Raw genomic sequence first — 21,706 nt, 5'->3', positions numbered from 1 at the left:
CGCAGAACTCTTCATCTTGATTGAAAATTTCATCCGTACAAACTACGGATGGGGCAACAATTGAAGGGCAACGATTACGGGTTTCGAATGGAATTCTATCAACAAATGATAACGAAAATAAACAATGACGATTAATTTCTAAACAAGCTGTTGATGTCAGATTAGGCACATTTTCATCTCACAGGTTATGTGAATAAACAGAACTACCGTTACTCGGCAAACACAAATCCTAATGACGTTCATGAACGCCTTTTACACACTAGTCAAGTGACAGTATGGTGTAGTGTTACATAACATGGGATTATCGGACCGTATTTTTTGCAACTGAACGGTGAAACACAATAACTGTCAATGCCGATCGTTACCTGGAGATGCTACGAACATTCATTACACCTGCATTGAACAACTTTCCAAACGTTCAAGAAGCTCGGTTTGAACAGGACGGGTCAACATCACACACTGCACAGCAATCAATGGTATATGTGCGAGACTGTTTGGCAATTGTGTGATCTCACGATTCGGTAACATTCCAAGGGGCCCTAGATCGACAGATTTATCCGTTTGTGATTTTTTCTTGTGGGGGCTTCCTCAAGAGCAAAGTCTACAAGTGTCGACCAAGAACCCTGGATGAGCCGGCCGTGGTGGCCGAGCGGTTCTAAGTGCTTCAGTCTGGAACCGCGTGACCGCTACGGTTGCAGGTTCGAATCCTGCCTCGGGCGTGTATGTGTGTGATGTCCTTAGGTTAGTTAGGTTTAAGTAGTTCTAAGTTCTAGGGGACTGATGACCTCAGATGTTAAGGCCCATAGTGCTCAGAGCCATTTGAACCCTGGATGAGTTAATGCAGAGAATTCAGGATGCAGTATCCCAGCTCATATCTTGCAGTGGTCGGTGAGGAATTTCAACAGCAGATTTCACGAATGTATTAGTACAGGAGGACGCCATCGAAAGGAAGTAATTTAAAAAAAATTATAAATGCCATCAATGCTTCGTAAATGGCTAAGCTGTAAGAGTTCTATTACTATGAATGCAATTTCTTTCCTGTATCACTTTCAGTTTTATTGGATTGTGGAAATGTTCCCGTTTCTCTGTGTCTCCCTGTACATCGAAATACCATGTTGTTGTGTACATAGTTCCTCATAGTCAGCGCGTACACAACTTTCCCACTAGAGGCCCCGCTAAGCACAACAGCGCAGGCGCAGCGCTCGTCCGTCTCCGCTGCCATAGAGACGGACCAAATTCTGCTTCTGCCGATCCGCGTATTAAAACGTAACGCAGCAAATGAGATTGCTGCTAACGTAGAATCTTTTCTCCTCGCTGATCACACTCGCGCAGTGATACATGAACGCGCGAGGTATTATACTGAGTGTACAGACCTCCAATTAGTCAGTCTGCATTTGTCTGCAGCAGTCTGTACCAGTCTGCCTTAGTCTGTACCAGTCTGTACGAGCTCTACATTTGTTTGTACCAGTCTATGGTCAAGTTTCAGTCTGCACCTAATAAGATTGCCATATTCCTGTACATAGCCATGAAGATAAATGTATAGATACTTTTGTCAAGTATCAGAGATATATGTGAGAATAAGATTAACGTACCAATACCAAAGAATCTTCAGATTGTCGATTGTAAATAGCAACCAGAACCAAGTTAAGTAATTTTTAATGCTTGTTATTATTTTAATAACTGTGTGTGAAAATTAATCAAGTTCTGTTTAAAGTTGGTTACCGTCACTCTGCTACTCTAAGCGTTCAAGTGGCATTTCTATCGTCTGACCTAACGTCAGAAGATAAACACGCCACGATATGACCACGAGGTATATTGCTGACACTCGCCTACTTCGTTAGAGCGACAAGTCAAATAATCTGATGGTGTGTGTACCGAAGGTCTTACAGTACGCGCACCACATACGTCATGGACCTATTCCTGTGAAAAATGTGTCACCTGGGAGGAAAGTATGTACAGAAGGACGAACACCAAGAATTGTGCTCGCAGCTTGGGTTTCTCGCGGTGGTAATGAAAAATTTGTGGCAGCCCTTCAAAGTCCATGTGCCTTTACCCTCCGTATAATTTTGACGCCACGTCAGCTGCCGCTATATATAAGATATTCTTACCAAAGTGCACTGCACACCGATGAGTTGGCAGGGCAGAGAACAGGAGCGTGGCGGGCAGACTCGGGAAGCCCTCGAAGTTTATTTTAGAGCCGTGTGTTTGCAGCGGCGGCCACTGCCCCTCCAAACGGCTGCGCATCTCTTCTCCGCCGCGCCGGACTCTCCTTCGAGTAAACAGTGCGCGGTGGCGGTAGTGGCTACGGCAGTCGCTGCGGCTGCGGCTGGCACTCGATGGAAAGCAGCTGACCCCGCGATGGACCGGTTGCAGGTCTCCCCCCCACTTTGTTTGCTGCCGTGTCCGGGAATAGAAGCCGCGGGTGGCGGTTAGCCACTCTGCGTTCGGCGGTACGAAGCAACTTCGTAGAGGGGGTTACGTACTCGTGTTGTTCTTGACATCAGGCGGCGGATCACGTATGGCGCAGTACCGACTCTAAACGTAACTTGTCCCTCCTCTTCCCTACAGTTCTCTTTATGGAGTTATATGTGGCATTCAGTAAGTAACGCAACAAACATTTATCCTCGGCCAGTTTGGGCTTAAAAAATTCGGAATTTGATGTGAGACATTGTGGAATATTTCCACTTCATCTCCTATAGTTTCATTAAGTTAAGATTCGAAATGATCTCAAATGTAATGATCAGATGACACAAGTAATGGGCAAGGCGAACTCTAGATTGCGGTTTATTGTAGAATCCTGGAGCGATGCAGTCCTTCAACAAAGGAAGTAGCTCACAATACGTTAGTTCGATCAGTCTTAGAGTATTGTTCGTCTGTATGGGACCCTTACCAGTTGTGTCTGATTCAAGAGATTGAGAAGGTCCAAAGAAGAGCGGCAAGATTCGTGACTGGTACATTTAGCCATTGCGAGAGCGTTACAAGTTCATAGAAAGTTTGAAGTGGGACACACTTGCAGACAGACGGCGCACTAAGTGGAAGGGGCTGCTCACTAAATTCCGAAATCAGATCTTCGCCGAGAAAGTACAGCATATATTATTACCACCAGCTTTCAAATCGCGCAGTGATCACCATTCAAGGATAATGGAAATTAGAGCTCGTACTGAGGCGTTCAGATAGTCGTTTTTCCCTCGTGCGATCAGCGAGTGGAAGAGACGGGGGGGAAATATGACGTTGGAGCGAATTGTGCCCTCCGCCACACACCGCTTGTTGGCTAGCGGAGTATATATGCAGATGTAGAAGTTGATGTAGATTGGTGGCGACGCTATACAAGATCTTGAAAGTGGCGTCTATAACAGACATGTATTCCAAGCAGAGAGCTGTAATCTAGTTGCCGGCCGCGGTGGTCTAGCGGTTCTGGCGCTGCAGTCCGGAACCGCGGGACTGCTACGGTCGCAGGTTCGAATCCTGCCTCGGGCATGGGTGTGTGTGATGTCCTTAGGTTAGTTAGGTTTAAGTAGTTCTAAGTTCTAGGGGACTTATGACCTAAGATGTTGAGTCCCATAGTGCTCAGAGCCATTTTTTTGTAATCTAGTTTTTTTGGCGGAATACCGGAGCGTCGCAGATATTCGCAGGCGCTTTCACAATGTCTACAGAGACCAGGATGATATGGAACGTGTCAGGTTAATAAAAGGTGTCTATACAAGATATTACATTACACAAAATATTACATGACACTTAATATTTTTATTTTTTTTTTATTCGTGTGTGTGTGTGTGTGTGTGTGTGTGTGTGTGTGTGTGTGTGCCGTGTGCCAGCTTGCAACACACAATTGTGAATCCTGCAATGTTGGAACGTGCGGACACTCTCATTCGAGGTGATGAACGAATCACAATCAAACACATCTCTGTTTGCAGTGCTGGCGCACTCGAGCACTCTTTGGGGTTCTCAAAGGTGTGTACCCACTGGCGTTCTCGCCGCCTAACAGAAGACCACAACAACGAAGGATAATCTGTGTGGAATTGCTTGTGCTTTGCGAGGCTGATCGTGACAGTTTTTTGTAGTACATCGTCACAGGCGATGAAGCATGGGTTCATAACTGTGAACCACCTCTCCTCCGAAGTAAAAGTTCAAAGCCGCACCCTCAACCGGCAAAGTCATGGTGACAGTCTTCTGGGGCTCTGAAGGAGTTATTCTGTGTGATGTCCTCGCTCATAGTCCAATGATCAACTCTGAAGTGTTCTGTGATACCTGCAGTGAAGAAAGGAACTCAGGGTGTTCGTCGTCACAAAAGTGCAAACGAACTTCTACTTCTCCTTGACAATGGAATGTCTCACAAAAGTCTGTACACCCGAGAGAAGTTCACAAAAATTCATTGTACTGATCTTCCTTGTCCACCCTGCAGCCTGGATCTCGCACATTCCAAAAAAAAAATGGTTCAAATAGCTCTAGGCACTATGGGACTCAACATCTCAGGTCATCAGTCCTCTAGACTTAGAACTACTTAAACGTAACTAACCTGAGGACATCACACACATCCATGCCCGAGGCAGAATTCGAACCTGCGACCGTAGCAGCCGCGTGGTTCCCGAATGAAGCGCCTAGAAACGCTCGGCCACAGCGGCCGGCTGCACTTTCCGATTTCCATCTGTTTGGACCAATAAAGGATGCACTCCGACGGAAGTATTAACGTGGATGACGGGAAGGTTATCAATACTGCAAAACGTTGGTTCCGACATTTTTCCACTACAGGGGCCAATGCGGGCATATAGACCTTCACAGTAAGGTTGCGTAAGGCAGTGAACGGAGATTATGTTGAAAAATAGGGGTTTGTAGCCAAAGGATTGGGTAATAACATGGTGTATCGGAATTCTGATTAAAGGCAGCCTGCTTTCAGAAAAAAGTGTGTTGCACTGCTTACTCAAAGCCCTTCGTAATAAAAGATGGGCGCTGATGACCACGCTGTTTAGCGCCCGTAAACTTCAAACACACACACACACAATAAAGGAAAAATGTGAAAGAAACGGTCAAATATATTTTGAAATAAAATAAACGAGAGAAACATCTGACGCGCCTTTGGGTAGTACTTGAAGTCGTCTACAATAAACAGAGCGTCAAAAAAGAATTTAAAGTTCAATAAACGATAACAGTTTTGTTCCGTTTGTATTTTCACTTCTTTCTTTCCGCTAACGTGGGTGAATAAAAGCAATTATGTCGAAATTACTTGTGAGGGAGGCACTATTTTCTTGCGCCATACGCAGTGTTATTCCTGCTACCTCAAGCACTGTGCACTGAAAAATTTTTGAGAATGAAAAATTGTTGGGGTCATTATACAACTTCGGCCATAAATCACAGAAATATGTCACTGCCAAACTGCAACAGAGTGCACGCTCTACCTCATTCATAAGAAAAGTATTCTCTATTAATCTTTAAAATACTAGGCCGGCCGGTGTGACCGAGCGGTTCTAGGCGCTTGTCTGGAACCGCGCGACCGCTACGGTCGCAGGTTCGAATCCTGCCTCGGGCATGACCTGGTACACATTAGAATCCTGTCTCCAGAGTACCGCCGCACTCCGCTAGAGGAGATGAAAGGAAAGGAAAAAAAGGCGCAGCTGGTTAATAAAGTGGAGGTGGTATGCGCCGTTTTGTTACCCAGACTTTCCGATGGCTGTAATTTATTTTCACTAAGGGAATTAGAATTCACTTGTAAGCATTTCATTTCGTTCAGTAAGTAGGTAGTTCCATAACTGAAGATACAGCGTCTCAGCGAAACGTGACCACTTTTAATTATCACGAATAAAGTCTCCGCCTGGGTTACTTCGGCCGAGAATATTGTTTGCCCAACTCTGGTTACCAAAGCTTTCTCATGCAGAAGTTTATTTTAAATCTAAACAGCATGTTCCGTTAGCATATGGCAGTGCATACAACATTCTCCGTAGTCTTTTAGTTCAGTGAAGTTACCATGATCCAAGGCCTGCTTTGTGGGCAGTATTCAAACGCAATGGCGTTGGCGGGTTGGGTTGTTTGGGGGAAGAGACCAAACTGCGAGGTCATCGGTTTACGGAAGGACAGGGAAGGAGGTCGTCCGTGCCCTTTCAAAGGAACCATCCTGACATTTACCTGGAGGGATTTAGGGAAATCACGGAAAACCTAAATCAGGATGGCCGGACACGGGATTGAATCGTCGGCTTCCAGTGTGCTAACCATTGCGCACCTAGCTCGGTCGCAATGGCGTACTGTCGACCGCTGTGGCCGAGCGGTTCTAGGCGCAGAACCTCACTGCTGCTACGGTCGCAGGTTCGAATCCTGCCTCGGGCATGGATGTGTGTGATGTCCTTAGGTTCGTTAGGTTTGAGTAGTTCTAATTCTAGGGGACTGATGAACTCAGATGTTAAGTCCCACAGTGCTTAGAGCCATTTGAATGGCGTATTCTCTAATTCGCGCACTGGCGGGTTCTTTTGTCACATAATCTGTCTGAACCATTTCAGGTCATTCTCTGTCTAAAACAAAGCACCAACACTATTTTATCTAAATTCCGCTTCATTTACGTGAAATGCCAGCAGATAATAAGATACCGGTTCGATGGAGCACTTTTTAAACTCTCCAGGTAAAATGTAAGACATCAGACTCTCATAAGATTAACGGAATGATGACGCCGCATCATCTAGTGTCATACCCAAAGATCTTCAACGGTATATTTTTGCGTATGATTACCAGTAATAAACAAAAAACAGAAAACGTTGTATATCCACCACCAAGAACAGGCAACAACATACTCGTTTCAGATACAGCACTACAACAGGTACAACATTGTCCTATCCATGGAGTATCTTATTTAACAACAGTACCTTCTCGTATCTCGTTAAATATAAAGTTTTGGATGTAATAAATAAACATTACGGTAAATTTAGAGTCCCTTTCAAGCTATCATTATGACCGTGAATGTTGAAATTACGAAATACGAGAACATTTTTCTTTCTGCACAACCTCGTCACTGCCCGGCAATTTATTCTGCGAACATTTACCTCTTCCTTAATTTTCTTTAGAGCACTGTAGATTGTCGAGTGTCAACATGCACTCATATTGCTGCTTTTACGTGATAAATACATTAGCAGCCTCAGTAATAATTACTCACATTACATTTCCACAAAATGACGGCTGATCTGAGGGAGCGTCAATCTGCTACGAATAATAACCAAAATTAATCTCTGATAATGTCCGCGCCTTCTTGGAGAAGAAGCCTATTGCTTGATTACAGAGTTAAGAAACGTACATCGCCACCTTCCTGAGAGTCGCAGACGGCAGCGTCTTACTATATATCGTAATTAAATCGTTTTTCATACATATGAGTTTTTAAAATACCAGATGCTGTGACTTACACACATGATATAAAAAAAAGGACTTTCACCTCGCACAGCCTTTGGAAGACTGTCACCCAAAGATTGTTGGTACACTACGGTGTTGTCACTTGTACATTACTACACAGGGTGAATCAGAACTTTCCCGACAAAATTTCTTAGGTTGTTCAGGAATAACTTCTGAACATTCCGATATGGGGGACAAGTGGTCTCCGTTCACTCGTTGCGGAGTAGCAGTGGAACAATGATTTATCCGATTTGATACACGAATTAGCTTTGCTTATCTGTAAAATACCCTCACAGTAGAGAAAACGAATGTACTAAGCAGACATGATACGGGTTCTCAAGACAATTGTTTGTTGAGTGTTAAGAGATTTTCCAACGTGCCGGCTGCTGGTGTCACGAATGTCACCAGTTGCGTGTATCCCACTCTCTTGCAGATCTGGTGTTCTTGAAAACGTCATGCCGCGACTACAGCATTATTAGTGTCCTGCTTGACTAGTGTCCTGGTTGACACAGTCATGTTCTTTAAATATCTGGGCGTAACGTTGCGAAGCGATATGAAATGGAATGAGCATGTGAGGATTGTGGTAGGGAAGGCGAATGGTCACTTCGATTTATTGAGAGAATTTTAGGAAAGTGTGGTTCATCTGTTAAGGAGACAGCACATAGGACGCTTGTGCTCGAATGCCTGGGATCAGCAACAGATCGCATTAAAGGAAGACATCGAAGCAATTCAGAAGCGAGCTGCTAGGTTTGTTACCGGTAGGTTCTATCAGCATGCAAATGTTACCAATACGCTTCGGGACCTAAGGTGGGAATCCCTGGAGGGAAGAAGACATTCGTTTCGAATAACGCTACTGAGAAAGTTTAAAGAACCTCCATTTGAAGCTGACTGCTGAACTATTCAAACATGGAAGGATAAGGGTTTTTGCAGGTGATTATATAGAAATGCGAATGTAATGTCATGCGGGTGCCGACACGGCGTTTTAAAAATTCATAATTTAACTCTCAGATTATAAATAGTTGCTTTAATGAATAATATTCACTTGTATCAATCGCAGAGCCGCGGCTGCTGGCACGAATTATGCCGATGCTAAATCAGTTGCTAGCTCCAAGATCGCTTGATAATTAAATCAAATTAGTGAAAAAAGAACATTTAGTTTAAAAAACCTGCATATAAAACACAGGAAAAATGAATAACTCAGCAAAGATAAATTTTTTAGTAAAATTAATAGAATACATTTAAACAAAATTAACCATTTTACAATAAATATAAATTTCAAGAAAACAAAGAAAAAATAATTAAGGAGAAATAAAGAAGAATGACACAGGCCTACCACGAACACAAGAAGTTCTCTATTTTTTATGTGTAAAGATATATATATATATATATATATATAGAACTTGTATTCCAGCAAATCGGCCAACTCCTCATCAGTAAACCTACCCATACCACTGTGTACCTTCGTTAACGTAGAACTAAAACTGCTGGAAAAGCGAACTTGAGACAGATGCGAGTAGTGCTGAGCGTACGCAAGAGAACGAAAAATAAAACGGTCATTGCTGTGCTCAGTGGCGAATACCGCGAGTGAATGGTACAAGTTTTTTTCAAGCAAGGTACAGAGCGCATTTAGTAGACGTTTACATTGTCGTGCATACATTTCCTGAGCAAGAGACATACAAAGGTAAATCTGGATAAGAAATCAAACGAAATACTTGCATACAAAGATAAATTTAAGAGACAATCCAGCGCAGTACACAGATCGAAGAGACACTTGCTCGAGATCGTAACTATACTCGTAGCTGCCAGGCAGTGTCTACAAGTGCAGCAGAATTCGAGGAGGAACGTCGCAAACATGAAGGTGTTAAACAACAAAAACGGAAGCATCGCCGGACTCAGACACGTCCTCATCTAAGAATCGTGTGCTCTGCATGTGGACGTAGCTTTCATGTGAAAACTACACTGTGCAGCCCCATATGAACTGAAATGGGATTACGAGAAGGGAAAATGTGAAAGTGTCCTGGAAAATGAGAGATGGTTAATGAACGAATACAATCTGTACTCCGAGAACAATTTCTGTCACCCTGCATTATTTTCTTTATTGTTTCCATTAAGCAGAAGATTCTTCAGTTTGCGTGATTACCTTCGGGCAGACCAACAAAATACCGAGTAAGGTTGCTGTATATTCCGCAGGTCCTGGTAATCTGAATAGCTTCATGTCTTTCCGACCGGTGGTTCTTACCACCAGGCACACTCACACAAACAAATGCTTATCACAGGTTGTCTCTAAATAACCACCGGCAGCGGCAATACAAGCTTGCGGTCTGGTATGGAACGACTGCTGCCCACGTGATAACATTTCGGCCGAGATGTCCGAGCAGGCTGCAATAATATTTCGTTGCATACCATCGGTTGTATCTGTAGGCAGCGTCTTTCAGCTTACCTCACAGAAAAAGTCTACAGGCATCAAATCCTGCGAACGGGCCGGCTAGTGTACAGGTCCTCTGCTTTCAATCCAACGGTTTGGAAACAGTTCCTGAAGACACGTTACAGTACTTCGTGCACTATGGGCGGGACAACCAACACGTTGGTACCACACGTTGCTCCTAGGTATAGAGGAACGTTTTATAGCGTCCGTGGAAGATGGTCTGTTAGGAAGTTGCGATACTTGTGCGCGTCCAGTGTTCCGTCCATGAAAAAATGCTCTATGAGGTGATGTTTCCCTATCCCACACCACACGTTTACATTCCATCGACGCTGGCGTTACAACTGACGAAACCAACGGGGATTGTCAACAGGCCAATAGTGCATGTTTCTGCGGTTTACCTGGCCATGACTGGTAAACGTGGCTTCGTTGCTAAACGTGATACATCTGGAGTACACTGTCGTAATGCCCTGTACAGAAGCTAACATGATTCTCATAATCGTTTCCATGCAGCTTTTAATTGAGAGAGATGTGATACCGAAGGAACCTATTTCGACGGAGAATGCGTAGGACACTTGCCTGGCTCATGGGCCACTTCCTCGTACGATTGCGCAGGAGCGAACGTGCGGAGAAACTGCAACAGCAGCAAGAACATTAATTTCCCCCTCTTCTGTCGTCACTTCTTTCCTTCTGTTACATTGTCTAGGAGTCACACTACCACTTTTACGTAAGTGGTTTAAGAGGTTGTGAAACGGTCTTCTAATAGGAATGACTGGATCCCTTTTGTTATCACTATTTTTGTTTAACAATCATATCAACAAATTCCTTTAGAACAACAATATCTTAATCCTGATTACTTTAGGTAATAAGAATAGTAAGTCACAAGAATTTAGTGAATCTGTCTTTTTATGAAATAAAGTCTATCTCATATATAAGACAAAACCACTGACAATTATGCGCCTGACGGCTTAAATTAAGACACAATATTTGTGACTAGTCTTCGGATACTGAGAACTGATGTTCTCAAAAACATTTACCTAAATAACAGTCTGCTATAAATTCACCCGATAAATAGCAGGATGAAGTTAATACAAAGGCACTTGTTTCACACTCAAGAGTCAATCAATATCACTAAGTCTTACTAAGGTTTCAAACTTCGGCTCCAAGCCCCAGTGACACAATTAGTCAGCGCAAAGTCTTACTAAGAGTAGCACAGGAACAACCTTTCACAGTCGTATGTTGCTCGCTCTTGAGACAAGGTTTAATAAAAATAATAAATATAATAAATACTCAAGTAAATATAATAAGCGCCAGAATTAATTAGCGAGGAGTGACGCCAGGTCGCTCGAAGCAGAACGAAAACTTAACTTGGAGAAGCCAAGGTGGAAGGCGGCAGTTCGTACAAGACCCACTTCTCGAGCTTCGACCCGGAGTCATCTCCCGCTACCCCGGCACCAATAGGTGGAAAGGTGGCACTTACTCCAAAACACCAGCCAGCCAGCTGTAACATTTAACAAGCGCACAGAACAGGTAAGCAGGAGCAATGTAAACATCCACCAAACTCCTGTCTCAAATACCTTGAACTCTTCATAGGCACACATTTACTGCCATGATAACGCCCATGCGCTTACAGTTACCAGAAGTGAAGTAGCAGCCAGCCCTCAACACCTTCACACACATGCCCTAAATACAATCTCACTTAACTCTTCGCTGGGCGCCCTATATGGCTTGCGTCGGTTAGAGCAGGCGGCAATAAGGCAGCAGACGACCGTAGTCAGCCGTGTCGGGAACTAGCAGCACGTAACCCAAGGCAGCAAAAAGCATCCTCACAGGCGACAGGAAAGACTCTCTACCAAGTTGCCCCATACACGTGGTCGGTTCCCGCTCCACTACAAGCGCACTCCGGCCTCAGGTAACATTGAACGCCAACTGTTCCCGTCCTTGGCGAAAGCCTCCAGTTAACTCCTCCTGCAAGGAGGAGGTTGCCAAAACTCAGTAAGCGCCACAAGCAAAGATACGAGCGCGAAGACGAGGTACTTGCAAATACGCTGGCGCGCCAGCAATGCCACGGCTCAGGTTGATAAATAATTGCCGAGGTGGTTGACGTCTATTGGGATATCTTACCGCACACACAGTACAGGACCGAACTGCATTCTTTGTAGACTCTCCATACACCTTGAACATGGCGGTTTTTTCTGCATTGGTAAATCTCATCGTCCATTCACGACCTACTGCTTGGACTGTCACACACTAACTGACTATCAAATCGAAATGCATTCAAGAAACACATAAGTACAGTGTAAGTAAACATAACAACATCGTACTTAGCAACTACAAAGATTGAATGACACAAATAAGTGTTGGTGTGGGAAGTCTCCAAAATACGATATCTCGTACGTGATTGGCACTATAATCCTGCAACATACACCGCTGACATTCTAATTTACCCTACTTCTAGTCTTTTAATGTGAATAAGCATTGTTTCTTTTAAAAAATGGGTTTGCGCAAAAATACACTTACAAAGTATTATTACATTCTGTTGATTGACTAACAGTACGAGCCTCTGACTACCAATCCATAATGTGAAAACCGCACCTCAACAGTAATTTCAATTTCCGTAATATTTGTGGTACAAGTCTCAGGTGATTCGCCAGTATATTTTTTTAATTTTACCTCCTTTTTCCCATTATTTCCACTTATGGCCGGCATTGTTTCTTTGAAAAGGCACGGAGGGTTTCATTTCCCACTATTCCCTAATATGAACTTGTGCTCCGTCGGGATCTCGTTGTCGACCGTACGTTAAACTCTAATCTTCCTTCTTTACTCTTCCGGTATTTCTTTTACATCTTTCTAGGTATTTTCAAAATGCTGAGACGAATAGGAGTAAACTGTAGGGTACGACGAGTAATATACACTAAAGGGCCGGCCGGTGTGCACGAGAGGTTCTAGGCGCTTCAGTCTGGAACCGCGCGACCGCTACGGTCGCAGGATCGAATCCTGCCTCGGGCATGGATGTGTGTGATGTCCTTAGGTTAGTTAGGTTTAAGTAGTTCTAAGTTCTAGGAGACTGATGACCTCAGATGTTAAGTCCCATAGTGCTCAGAGCCATTTTTTTTTACACTAAATAGCCAAAGGAAATGGTACACCTGCCTAATATCGTGTAAGGCCCCCGCGATCACGCAAAAGTGACACGACGTGGCATAAACTCGATTAATGTCTGAAGTAGTGCTGGAGAGAACTGACACCATGAATACCGCAGGACTGTCCATAAATCCGTAAGAGTACCAGGGGATGGATATCTCTTCTGAACAGCACGTTACAAGGCATCCCAGATATGCTCAATAATGTTCACGTATGGGCAGTTTGGTAGCCAGTGGAAGCTTTTAAACTCTAAACAGTGTTCCTGGAACCACTCTTTAGGAATTCTGGACATGTGGGGTGTCGCATTGTACTATCGGAATTGCCCAAGTCCGTCGAAATGCACAACGGACATGAGTAGATGCAGCTGATCACACAGTAAGCTTACGTACGCGTCACCTGTCAGAGTCGTATCTAGACGTATCAGGGGTCCCATATCACTCCAACTACAAACGCCCCACAGCATTACAGAGCCTTCACCAGCTTGAACAGTCCCCTGCTGACATGCAGTGTCCATGGATTCAAGAAGTCGTCTCCATACCCATACACGTCCATCCTCTCGATACAATTTGAAACGAGACTCGTCCGACCAGGCAACATGTTTCCAGTCATCAACAATCCATTGTCTGTGATAACGGGCCCATGCGAGGAGTAAATCCTTGTCTCGTGCAGTCAATTGGTTCAAACGGCTCTGAGCACTATGGGACTTAACACTTAAGGTCATCAGTCCCCTAGAACTTAGAACTACTTAAACCTAACTAACCTAAGGACAGCACACACATCCATGCCCGAGGCAGATTTCGAACCTGCGACCGTAGCGGTCGCGCGGTTCCAGACTGGAGCGCCTAGAACCGCCCGGCCACATCGGCCGGCTGTCTCGTGCAGCCATCGAGGGTGCACATGTGGTCCTTCGGCTCCGAAAGCTCTTATATCGATGATGTTTCGTTGAATGGTTCGCACGCTGATATTTGTTGATTGCCCAGCATTAAAATTTGCATAAATCTGAGACGGATTGCACTTCTGTCTCTTCAGTCGTCATTTCTCGTTCTTGCAGGACCTTTTTCCGGCCGCAGCGATGTCGGAGATTTGATGTTTAGTGGATTCCTTATATTCACGGTACACTCGTGAAATGGTCGTACGGGAAAATCTGCACTTCAGCGCTACCTCGGAGATGGTTTGTCCCATCGCTCGTGCGCCGACTATAACACCACTCAAATCTTAATAATCTGTCATTGTAGCAGTAGTAACCGATCGAACAACAACGCCAGACACTTGTTGTCTTACATAGGCGGTGCAGACTACAGCGTCGTATTCTGCCTATTTACGTATCTCTGCATTTGAATACGCATGCGTATACCAGTTTTTTTGGCCCTTAGTGTACAGTGTTTACAAGCATGAAGAAGCGACAATAAGACTGGAAGACCAAGAATGCAGTGCTCGGATTAAAAGACAGGAGTACAGTCTTTCGCCCCTGCTGTTCCATCGAAGATGTATGACGAAAGTAAAAGAAATACTGATATTAAAATTAAAGTGAAAGGATATCAGTGATAAGACTCGCAGATGACATTGCTGTCCTCAGTGAAGGCGAAGACGAATTTAGAGAATATGTTGAACTTAACACACAGTCTAATGTAGTGGCCATTAAATCTTTTTGCTGAAGAACCAATACTGAAATTGGGGATACATCGGGACACATCAGGTGGATGGCGGGGAACGGGGTTTGTGTAGAGGCCACTCAAAGAGAAATTTAATTTTCAGCAAGCCATGATTACTGAAAGAAGCCTATAACTTAATCATTTTGAATCTTATACATTATAAGGACCAAATATTTTAAATGAGAAAGTCAATGACACATTATAACTACATGAGAGTTGAAACAAATGATCCCTCGGTCACTATTTTTAATCTTTGCGATAACTACATGAATTTTTCTGAAGGCGTACACGGCGACCAATTTTGCATACTTAATCGGAAGCTGTGCCCAGTGCCACTGCAATGGAACCACTTGTTGTTCTCATTTCCAAGCACATTTTCAAGGTGTCTTCACGTCCTCACATCCGAAAGAATATCAAGCGACTGCAGCAGACAGTTTTGAATCGGACTGTTGTATTAGGACAAATATAACAGAACACAGGCGGTTTTAAATAATATAACTTTACTCATTCAAAATCGCCACAAATGGGTAGAATGGCGGATGATAGCTTTGCGTACGCAAAAGGATGTAAAAGTCAGTCTGATTTGCAATATTTTGCGTGATATACGGCAGTAACTAAGTCTTATTTGGAGTGTACACCTTGGTCACTTTTCTCGACGAATGGCATGGCCACTTTTCCAAATTGGACGCCATGTCGGCATTAGCGATCCACAGAAGAAACTATCAAATTGAAATAAATAGGAACTACTTTTGTAGGCCAGAAGACTTGATTTAAACATTAATAATGCACAAATTATTACAATTATTAGTATTCATACAAGTTAGATAACGAGAATAACTTAAGTGACTCACTTCAGACGACTAAAAAAGTATTTTACTAAACAATAACAAAACAAGCTCCCTCTGTCAATCCCACTAACGACAATGGTGATTTATATTAGAACTCATCTGACCCCTTCTCGACAAGCAGCAGCATAATTCAGATGGAATGATATCCATTGGCCACTTTTCCCGTCTTAACCACTTTACCACACCTTTGGCCACCTATCTTAATATTAATTGGTAACCTACATAAATCAGTGCGTTATATTAATTAATGACAATAACTGCAATATGAGACGCGATTACAGATGTTTTATAAATGTTTTAAATGTCATTTTTCTTTTATTCGTTGCACGAACTAATGTTCACGAACTAATGTTACTTCCGTTTGACATTTACACCATAGCAGCGGCACAGAATAACTTCCACACAGAGAGAAAAACTGTAGAGGAAGACAGGGAATGGAATATCCAATAAATAACTGAGAACGCCGGCTGCAAGAGCTGTTCTGAGAGGAGGCTTTGGCACAGGGTAGAAGTTCGTGATGGATCGTATCAAACCAGGCAGAAGACAGATAACCAAAGAAAGTTTTGTCAGTTACTTTTTTCATCTCAGTTTAAATTATTTATTCATTCGATTCGCCCGAAAACATGCGTACATAAACTGCTAAAAGAATTGTGTGTGACATCTTCAACAATTTGAGTCATTTAAGTAATACTACATCCGCATTCGCAGTGCAGTTCACGAGAACTCGATGTCCCCTTTACTGAACTGATCTACACGGCATAAGAACAATGTTTATTCTGGAAGCATACCTCTAAGTGTCACTTTGTGATTGGAAAGTGTGTGCATTGTCACCGAATTGCAAGAAGGGTTGTCAGTTTTCCGTCGAATTGGCGTAGACAAAAGTGACATTAATCTAACACTAGGCAGCTATCTTGAGACTAAAAAGAGATTTTCCATTTAGTAGTTTCCGCTGTAAACTACGCTAAACTATGATCACTTCCTATAAGTTGTGGCTTTTAACAACAGTGAAGACAATGTTACCCAACTGCCCATTGCCTTTCTGAAGATCACTGGGAGAGCTTTGTCCACACAATCGGCTCACAATCAGCTCCACACCATCAGGCGGCCCGCCAGGCGTCCAGTATGGACAACAGAACAAACCTACCCAGCACCGTGACACCAGAAGAGGAAACTTGGATCAATGGCATCTGACTCTCTGCGCCGACAAGTGCAGGATTCGCATGATGATTGATGGTTGGAGAGTGGAGGCGGCCACATGAAAAGAATGCCCCTTACAGGAAAGTCGTTTGACTGGTTTAGAAGCAAGTGGATCGGTTCTGTTTTGTGCCGTTTTTATACAGGCTGGTCCAATGATAGCGACCGGGCCAAATATCTCACGAAATAAGCATCAAACGAAAAAATTACAAAGAACGAAACTCGTCTAGCTTGAAGAGGGAAACCAGATGGCGCTACGGTTGGCCCGCTAGGTGGCGCTGCCATAGGTCAAAGGATATCAACTGCGTTTTTAAAAAATAGCAACCCTCATATTTTATTACATATGAAATATGAATGTTTTTGTGGTGTGACAGGTATGTGGTGTACCTTTGTTGGCACCTGTGGCCACAGAAATGTACGGTCTCAAGAACACTGAACTCCGGATGGCCACAGGGCACTACCAAGAGGGAAGACCAGTGTGTTCGGCGTATGGCTGTGACACATCGTATTGCATCTGCAGCAGCAGTTTGAGCAGCAATTCGTACCACATTGACACAACGAACTGTTACAAACCGGTTATTTCAAGAACAGCTCCGAACCAAAAGTGTTGTTGCGTGCATTCCACTGACCCGAAACCGTCGCCCTTCGGGACTTTAGTGATGTCAAGCGTGGGCTCATTGAAGGGCAGGGTGAAGGTCTGTGGTGCTTTCTGATGAAAGCGATTCTGCCTCGGTGTCAGTGATGGCCGTGTTGAGGGCCTGTCTGGACCTACACCTGGAGTTATGGTCCCGGCTGCTATTTCGTGTGACATCACGAGTACTCTCGTGACTATCCCACGCACTGTGATTGCAAATTTGTATGTCGATCTGTGACTCTACCTGTTCTACTGCCATTCCTGAAAAGCGTGAGGGTGTTTTCCAGAAGGATAAAGCTCGTCCACATATCGCTGTTGTAACCCAACATGCTCTACAGAGCGTCGAAATGTTACTTTGTTCTGTTCAATCTCCAGATCTCTCTCCAATCGAGCGCGTATTGGACATCATCGAACAATAACTCCAGCGTCATCCACAACCAGCATTAACCGTCCCTGTACTTCTGTCAGTGTAAACTAAAAAGCGAAAACATTAAGACCACTGACCACTACAACGTTGATGCATCGTGCTGACGTTACGGGTACGTAACCAGTATATAAGTATTGTTCAAATGGCTCTGAGCACTATGGGACTTAACATCTGAGGTCATCAGTCCCCTAGAACTTAGAACTACTTAAACCTAACTAACCTAAGGACATCACACACATCTATGCCCGAGGCAGGATTCGAACCTGCGACCGTGGCGGTCACGCGGTTCCAGACTGTAGCGCCTAGAACCACTCGGCCACTCCGGCCTGCTATAAAAGTACACTCCTGGAAATTGAAATAAGAACACCGTGAATTCATTGTCCCAGGAAGGGGAAACTTTATTGACACATTCCTGGGGTCAGATACGTCACATGATCACACTGACAGAACCACAGGCACATAGACACAGGCAACAGAGCATGCACAATGTCGGCACTAGTACAGTGTATATCCACCTTTCGCAGCAATGCAGGCTGCTATTCTCCCATGGAGACGATCGTAGAGATGCTGGATGTAGTCCTGTGGAACGGCTTGCCATGCCATTTCCACCTGGCTCCTCAGTTGGACCAGCGTTCGTGCTGGACGTGCAGACCGCGTGAAACGTCGCTTCATCCAGTCCCAAACATGCTCAATGGGAGACAGATCCGGAGATCTTGCTGGCCAGGGTAGTTGACTTACACCTTCTAGAGCACGTTGGGTGGCACGGGATACATGCGGACGTGCATTGTCCTGTTGGAACAGCAAGTTCCCTTGCCGATCTAGGAATGGTAGAACGATGGGTTCGATGACGGTTTGGATGTACCGTGCACTATTCAGTGTCCCCTCGACGATCACCAGTGGTGTACGGCCAGTGTAGGAGATCGCTCCCCACACCATGATGCCAGGTGTTGGCCCTGTGTGCCTCGGTCGTATGCAGTCCTGATTGTGGCGCTCACCTGCACGGCGCCAAACACGCATACGACCATCATTGGCACCAAGGCAGAAGCGACTCTCATCGCTGAAGACGACACGTCTCCATTCGTCCCTCCATTCACGCCTGTCACGACACCACTGGAGGCGGGCTGCACGATGTTGGGGCGTGAGCGGAAGACGGCCTAACGGTGTGCGGGACCGTAGCCCAGCTTCATGGAGACGGTTGCGAATGGTCCTCGCCGATACCCCAGGAGCAACAGTGTCCCTAATTTGCTGGGAAGTGGCGGTGCGGTCCCCTACGGCACTGCGTAGGATCCTACGGTCTTGGCGTGCATCCGTGCGTCGCTGCGGTCCGGTCCCAGGTCGACGGGCACGTGCACCTTCCGCCGACCACTGGCGACAACATCGATGTACTGTGGAGACCTCACGCCCCACGTATTGAGCAATTCGGCGGTACGTCCACCCGGCCTCCCGCATGCCCACTATACGCCCTCGCTCAAAGTCCGTCAACTGCACATACGGTTCACGTCCACGCTGTCGCGGCATGCTACCAGTGTCAAAGACTGCGATGGAGCTCCGTATGCCACGGCAAACTGGCTGACACTGACGGCGGCGGTGCACAAATGCTGCGCAGCTAGCGCCATTCGACGGCCAACACCGCGGTTCCTGGTGTGTCCGCTGTGCCGTGCGTGTGATCATTGCTTGTACAGCCCTCTCGCAGTTTCCGGAGCAAGTATGATGGGTCTGACACACCGGTGTCAATGTGTTCTTTTTTCCATTGCCAGGAGTGTATGTTAGCGGAGCAGACACTTAGGGGGAATCGCCCCAGCGAAAACATGGGCTGCAAATGGGGAATTACATTGACACAAGAGACCTTGACTAACGGCAAATTATTATTATGCAGAGCCTGTGAACGAGTATCTCGAAAGCGGCGAAGCTGGTCGAATGTTCATCTGCTACTGTCGTGAGCATCTACGGGAAGAGATAGAAGGACAGTGAAACTACCACTAGGCGCTAAATGGCTGGACGTCCACTAGTCTTCACAGAACGTGGGTTTCGGAGGCTTGTCTGCTCTGTAAAGTAGGATAAATGGTGATATGTGGCACCTCTGTCGAAAAAGCACAATCCTGGTGCACGGACAAGTGTTTCCGAGCACACCGTTCATTGTACATTGTTGAATATGGGGCTCCGTAGCAGAGCACCCCTACGTGTTCACAAGTTGACCCAGCGACACCGTCAATTACGATTGCAGTGGGCACGGGACCATCGGGGTTCGGCCGTCGATCATTGTAAACATGTCGGTTCTTCGGGTGAATCACATTTTTGCAACACTAGGTCGATGGTCGTCTCCACAAACGCCGTCATCGAGGAGAACGGAGGCTCGAAACTTGTAGCGAGCCACGGACACAGGCTGGTGGGAACAGGATTGTGCTATGGGAGACATTCTCCTGCGCTTGATTTGGTTGTAATCGAAGACGCGCTGACAGCGGTGATCTACCTGCATTGGTGTCTTCACCGACGGCGATGTCGTCTTTCAGCAATATAATTGTCCGTGCCTCGGAGCCAGAAACGTGTTACAGTGTTATAGTGAACTCGCGTTGATGTCCCTCTCACCAAAATCTCCTGATGTGAACCCTATGGGACCCAACTGGGTCGCTATCGGGCGCCATTACCGCGTACACAAATCAGTGTTCCGTTATTTAAGCGAATTACATGACCTGTGCGTAGACATCTGACACCACATACCCCCACATATCTACAAACTTTCGCATCTCTGACACCCGGGATCAGTGATGTATTTCGTTCCAAAGACGGACAAACAAGCTGTTAAGCAGACTATATTTTGGGTTATCACAGTATATATGAATGCTAGATCAGAAAATTCAAATTTTAAAAAAGAAACTGTGTTCGTTGTATGACAATATTTGATGGGAAGTGTACAATAACCATTTTGAGATTTGAATGTTCACCATTGCTTATTGGTAAATTTTTTTTAGTAACATTCATGATAAATGAGCAATTATCTCTTTCATGTTGTACTCGGGTAATGTTAACTACCGCAAATTTTTCTTTTCAATGTGTACGAAGAACGACCAGTCACATGTAACTACCACCTTCACTCCTGCAACCTTTAACTCTGTCTGTATAACAGAATAAAAAAATCTAAGTTTACAATCCCTGTTTCCCAACATAAATGATTTATTGTTAATTTCGATGATACACAGAGAGTAAAAAACGGGTATGGCAAAACTTTCAGGAGACATTCCATAAACGTGGAGGAAGAAAATGTGTTAAATCGATATGGGTTCGGAAACACTTTCGTCCCATACTAGATCTCATTTTCTACACCTCTTCAATACGTTAAACGTAGGAAACACACAGGAAAAGAACATATGGTATGATACACTTTACAAAATTAAATTCACAAAATGCTCTACATTAGCAAGTGTACATGCATCAACCCACCGTCATACTGAATCTCTGATGCACTGATGTATTCCTGGAGAATTTTATATATTTTCACAGCCTTTCACAATACAGGGATGAGAATTCTCTACCTCTTATACCGGCATTTTGTATACAATTGCTTTCAAATTCCTCCACAAATAAAAATCTATTGGGTTTAGTCCCAGAGATCGTGGAGTCTAAGGACTGGTCTGCCTTTACCTATCCATTTGCCAAGGAATCTGCTATTTAGAAATCTACGAACATTAGCACCGAAATGAGGAGAAGACTCATCGTGAACGAAGTACATGTTGGACGCACTCACGAAGGGACGTCACCTAGCAGAACAGATAGAATATCCTATAGGAAACCATGGTAAGTTTCTCCTTTGAACCTGCATGGAAGAATATAAGGCTTTAAGAAACACTTACCAATAATGATTCAAATGGCTCTGAGCACTATGCGACTTAACATCTGAGGTCATCAGTCCCCTGGAACTTAGAACCACTTAGACTTAACTAACCTAAGGACCTCAAACACATCGATGCCCGAGGCAGGATTCGATCCTGCGACCGTAGCAGTCGCGCGGTTCCTGACTGAAACGCCTAG

This window comes from Schistocerca cancellata, chromosome 6 (genome assembly GCF_023864275.1).
Source record: "Schistocerca cancellata isolate TAMUIC-IGC-003103 chromosome 6, iqSchCanc2.1, whole genome shotgun sequence".
Classification (NCBI taxonomy): Eukaryota; Metazoa; Arthropoda; class Insecta; order Orthoptera; family Acrididae; genus Schistocerca; species Schistocerca cancellata.
Note: the sequence above shows the minus strand (reverse complement) of the source record.